Source organism: Plasmopara halstedii (genome assembly GCF_900000015.1).
Source record: "Plasmopara halstedii genome assembly, contig: Scaffold_672, whole genome shotgun sequence".
NCBI lineage: Eukaryota > Oomycota > Peronosporomycetes > Peronosporales > Peronosporaceae > Plasmopara > Plasmopara halstedii.
Genome location: NW_020187589.1, coordinates 197,060 through 203,198, shown reverse-complemented (window position 1 = coordinate 203,198; position 6,139 = coordinate 197,060).

Here is a 6,139-nt window from a genome sequence, read left to right as displayed (position 1 = left end):
CCAGTTACCATAACTCATAAGTTAGTGCAAGCATTGGCTACAGGAGCATACTTAACACGATGGTGGGGGATATTTTTGTTTACATGCATCAGTATTAGCTTTTGCTCGTACATAAAAACTAACTCAGATTAGCCAAGTGGTGTGTTTATAGTGTGGTGACTTTACCTTCATGATTGATAATTTTGATCATAATAAAGGAGATTTTTTATTACAAGGTGTTTAAAGCTCGTAGCGGGGTTTCTAGCCAGATTCTACGCCCCCTCGGCGTTCTTAATGGCCCTCTGACCAGACCGTGTATCAGAGCAGAGCATTTTGGTATCGATATGGATCTGTCAAAAAAGACGTAGGAACACAATAAGCTTTCTAATTTGGGGTTAACCATCAAATAAGCAAGTTAATAGCCGCAACTAGGCCTTCCTTTGTTACAACGTTCGTACCCACGATGGCAAACAAGCGCACCGAAGTCCACCTAGGGAGTGGTAACTACTACCACTTAAAATTTAGTATGATGATAATGTAGTCTTGAAAATGTTTTTTTACGGTGTTATGGCCCTCAATGGTGAGAATGACACTACAGAGACGTGAATTATATATGATGGCAAGGCATTGGGTATCATTGCGCAAGGCGTTGAGATACAGCATCAGACCACGATTGCCATAAAGGCATGAGAAGTACTATGTGAATCTTACTATCGCTTGGAATTGCACAATTGGTGAGAATGTGACGACTTCACGACTTCATAGTGCAAAGTAGTACTAGCGTGGCGGAACATCCAGCATAACTTGACGGGCTAGTTGGGGTCAATGACATATCAATGGACGAGTCGCACCAACTGCTGGCCCTTATCAGCAGTCTGCTGTCAGAATATGATTCGGTCTCATCGATTATGAATATCACACTGACTGAAATGAAGAAGAACAGCTCAAATAATCAGAAAAGGTGCACAGAAAGAAAACCACGGATAAAGCGTTCCGTTTAACTGGAAATGTTGGAAGATTTTAAAAAGCTACTCAAATAAACAGGGTGGGCGCACAGAAAGAAGGTCTTAGATAGAGCGTTCTGTGTAAATATAAATGCTGGACGATTTAAAGGTGAACATTTTATAGTCGAAAAAAGTCGCAATGTTCAATAATGGTGAATGTATACACAAGTGTTTCCATTATGATTTACTTGGTTATGTAAAGCGAAACTGTCCGGTCGAAAGCGTATCAGCAATGATAGCGCGGTATTTGCAGTGGCTGAAGAACGATCGGTAGGGTGGATTATCAACAGTGGCGCTACATCCCACATTGCCGCACAGGGAGGACTAGCTCGAAGTCCAGGACCTAGAGACATGCATTGAAGTGACAATGCAGATGGCAGAATGTTACTCGCCAAAAAAGCTGGCAAAGTGAATTTGACCGGTTTGAACGGAAAGGGCATTCGCATGAGTGATATTTATCCTTTTATATCTTAGAATATATAGAAGATTGTTGACGTTTGATAAAGTTGTGGATGCGGTACAGTGTCGAGGTTGTTCAGCTTTCGTGTGTCATATAGGACAAAGAAAAGACGATTACATCGGGTTCAAGAATCGGGAAAGCGTACATGCTTGGCTGAAAGCAGGAAGAAGTACGTTACGCGGAATATGTCATAGTTGACCTTCAGTGGGAGCTCTGTCAGGCTCTCGTGGGACAGATAATTTACTAAAGACACAGCCCTCGACAAAAAGATTACGATGATCGAACAGGAAACAGAAACACAATGTGCCGAGAGTTTGAAGGGTAAACCTACAGTCACATCGTTGTCCTCCTGTTTTATTGCAAAGGGGACATGTCCTTCAAAGCGCATACACACAAATATGATGGGCTCAACGAGGGCTCCGTCGAAAGAAGGTGCAAACTAAATCTAACTCTTGCGGATGATTTTCTACGATATGTTGCGAGTTCCTTCGTCAAGAGTAAGAATGAGGTATCTGACATCGTCAAGGAAATTAAAACTTTTACAAAAAATTTTGGGATCTCAAGTGCTTCAACTCCGACAGCGGAACAATATCTGTGAGCAAAAAATGGTAAACGTGTGTCGTCGAAGCGGCATCGTTCACCAACATCCTGTTTTATATAGTCCTCAACACAATGAGATGGCGGAGCGCATGGCCAAAACTGTATTGATAAAAGTCACGCAGTTTGCGCTATTTAAGAATATTTCAATTGAATGGTGAAAGGAAGCATTGTAAACCGCAGATTATTAGATAAGTCGCTCGACGAATACAGCCTTATTCAACATGAAGCCACTTGATACGACTTTCAAAATGAAGCGCCTCGGATGTATCACTTACGTGTGTTCAAATCGCGGTATTCCGTTAATGTCACGATGCAAAGAGATCAAAGCTTGGACCCAGAGTTTCAAATAATGTCTCGCGATTATGCGGAACATGTCAAAGATTATCGCGTGTTTGACCTGGAAAATGCTAAGCTTAAGGTTATCTGGCCGTCGAAGTGATAAAGCCTAGTGATGGTGATTATGTTCAAAATGAAGTGGATCGAGAGCCATACCTATGGAAACTGTCAAATTACCAGTCACAGACGTCGGAATGGACAATAGTGAGCATTAGCAAAATCGAAAGTGGATATTCATGCCAAGATGAAAAAACGATAGCACAGTTAAATATCGATAGATTATTTCTAAGAAGCGTGATCAAAATGACACTGTTGTGTGGTACTAGGCACGACTTGATGCGAAGCGTCTCAAATAAAAGTATGAAAGACTTTTTCCCGGACGCGAACATTACCTCAATTCGGATAGTATATGCAGTGTGTGTCTGATGCGACTGCAATAAAAGATCTGGATGTCGCTACTGCATCTCTGATCAGTATGATGATAGACAACGTTGGATAGAAGCTCCACTGGGAGTCGACAATGCTCAGGAATACGTTGGACAATGTAAAAAAGTCTATATATGGGTTGAAAGAAGCAGCAAGTGCTTCAACAAGACAACACCTCGACCCTTTGTGAACAATGGATTTTAGGGCTACGGATGGGGCCAGTGCATTTGAGTACTGAAAAGTTAAATTTCCGCTGAACTATGAGTGGATGACATGATTGTCACAGAAAAATAAGCGCGGGAGATCATTGGGGTAAAAAAAGAGCTTAAAATATATCGAAGATAAAGGAGTTGGCAAGGCGGAGCTCATTTTGTGTACGTAGATCGACCACACAGGTCAATCAAAACACATATGATCAAGCGGATTTGCTGCATTGATGACCTGTTTAGACGATTCAGTCAATGAGTACCGATGGCCCATGTGTATTAAAAGTTGCTTTGACGTCCTTGTCGTCGCCTACAACAAAAAATGGGCGTTTGGAGATGCACAGGGATCATATCGATTGCCTAATGTAAAAGGATTTAGACTGGATATTTTTTACTTAAAACAATACTGCTGTAAAGTTTCTTAGAGAACCTCGTGCTTTCACACAATAATTCAGCCATTCGCGTGTAACGCTACTTAATAATACACGACTAACCATTATCGTCTACCAAGGTAGTAATAACATTACGGTTAAAGCATATTCAGATCTTGATTGGAGTAGCTATATCTGATAACATGCGTTCGGTTTCAAAGGTTGATCGCAAGCGCGCGATTGATTGGTCTCAACTCAAAGTACCTGTGACCGTTGCACTCAGCTCGGCGAAGACTAAATGTATGTCAATTACCCTTTAAACCGAAAAAATTCTCAGCACGCGTGCAATGCTTAAAATGTGCATCACAAGCAAAAGGCTCCATTCTCATGAATTCTACCTAAAAAATAGTTTATTACCCAATATTTAAAGGCTCACTACTGGGTATCAAACGTCCGCTAATTCATTTAATGTTTAATGATATTTTCACGGCAGAGTAATTCGGTAAAGATATAGCATTGATCAAATATGAACATAATAAACAATTTACTTCCGGTTTTACCATCAATTCAACGCTTTTCCCGTAAAAATTTGTAAAAAAGATTTGTAGCTATCAGACTTCAGTTCTTCGATATTTTGATCTACTCAAGAGTCAAATTTATGTTTTGAATTAAGAATTATTCACGATAATAGTATCTGAACTTTCAAATATTTCTGTTATGTCCCTTCTGTAAGAGAAAGCATTGCTGGTTATTCAATATTGGCTATTTATGAAAATGTTGTTCCAAGACAATGTACGGAGGCATTACGGGAATTTTGCTGGTGCTTATACTGCTGCCACATTTCTCATGTCGTTTACTTACTGCGGCGCGTACTTTATAACCATTTTCAGAAACGTCATAAACTTTAAGAATATTTCGTTAACATCCTGGTTATTATTTTTTTTGCAACATACGATGGTCGCCCGATTCATTGCTATTTATATTACTCTGTCGTGATAATATACAACCTGGTAAAAAAAACATTACACGAAACGAGGGTACGTCTGATACCCCACACTGACCCTTTAAACATCGCGTAATTAGTTAATTTTTGGGTGGAATTCATGAAAATGGGGCCACCCGCTGGAATAATCCGTTTTTCGTTTCCTGCATGCACAAAATGTACTACTAATCCGTGTAAAATGTACGTAACCGCAACGTCGTTCTTCAACAAAACTTTGGGCGGCGTAACCTCAACACTTCCACTCGTTATTTACGCATGTTGATCCTTGGCATTGGATTGGTCTCGCCTTGCATGTAAACGCAAGCTTCTTAGCTACTAGCGCCTTCGTCAGCATATCTGCATCTGACGCTTCGTATCAATCTTTAAAATTTCATCTTGCACTTTCTTGCGTATAGAGTTGTGTCAAATGTCCACGTGCTTTGTCCGAGCATGAACCGACGATGTTGGCTGACGCGATCGCCCGTTGGTTGTCTTCGCAAACTTGTTCTATATCAACTTGGTCGTAATGCATGTTCTTAAGCATTGCGCGCGTCCAAAGTATTTTTTCAGTTTAACGGCTGAGAGTTATGTACTCAATCTTCGCCAAGCTGAGTGCAACGGTCCACAGGTACTTTGAGTTGAAGACTTGCAATCCTGACCGTAACTTCTGAGACCGGACGTCTGTCATCAAATATAGCTGCTCCAATCAGGATCTGAACATGCCTGAATCGCAATGTTACCACTACACTTGGTAGACGATATTGGTTAGTCGTGTAATATTCAGGTGGCGTTGCACGCGAATGGCTATTTTTTTGTGTGACAGTCCGCGGTTCTCCAGGAAACGAAACAGCAGTGTTGTCACGTATGAATCATCCAGGCGAGTAAAAAAACATTTCAGAAAGCACTATCAAGGATTGATATGATCCAGAGTGCAGAATCAAAACACTCTCTTTTGTCGTAAGCGATGACGGTGACGACAACGTCACTTCGAATGAGCAAGGGTTATCGATACTTTTGGAAACCTGTTGACCGAATCATCTTATTAGGTCGTCAATGTAGCAAGTCTGCTTGATCGTAAGTATTTTGGCTGACCTGCGTGGTCGATCTACATGCACAAAATGAGCTCCGTCTTGCCAACTCCTTCATCTTGAATATAATGTAAGCCCCGTTTGACCTCAATGATCCCTCCGCCTATTTCTATGTGACAATCGTGTCATCCACTTATAGTCCAATTTGATTCAATCTTTAAGTGATTATCTGACACAAACGCACTGGTTTCCACCGCAGCCCTTGAAGCCATTGTTCACGAAAACACGGTGTATTTTCTTGTTGAAGCACTTGCTGCTTGTTTCAACCCATATATATTCTTTTTACATCAACAAACGTATCCCTGAGCATTGTCGACACCCAGCGGAACTTCCATCCAACGTTGTCTGTCAGCATACTGATCAGGAATGCAGTATCGACAAGTAGCTGTTCCATTTGGCAGCCGCATTCGGCACCCGGCACAAACTGCATATTGATTTAATGTTGGCGACCGGAAAAAAGTCTTTCACACTTCTACTTGAAACCCTTCGCGTCAAGTTGTGCCTTGTACCACTATTCCAGTATTTCATCGCTGGTAAATTCGGTAATGCAGTTTTAACAGAATTTGACTCTTCTTCACTACTATCGTTTTCTTTATCGAAAAAACACAATCCCCTTCCTTTTCCATCCCTTTGAAAGCTTGTTCTAAATGCCGCATATTAAGCTAACTCTGTAGCTGTAATGCATCT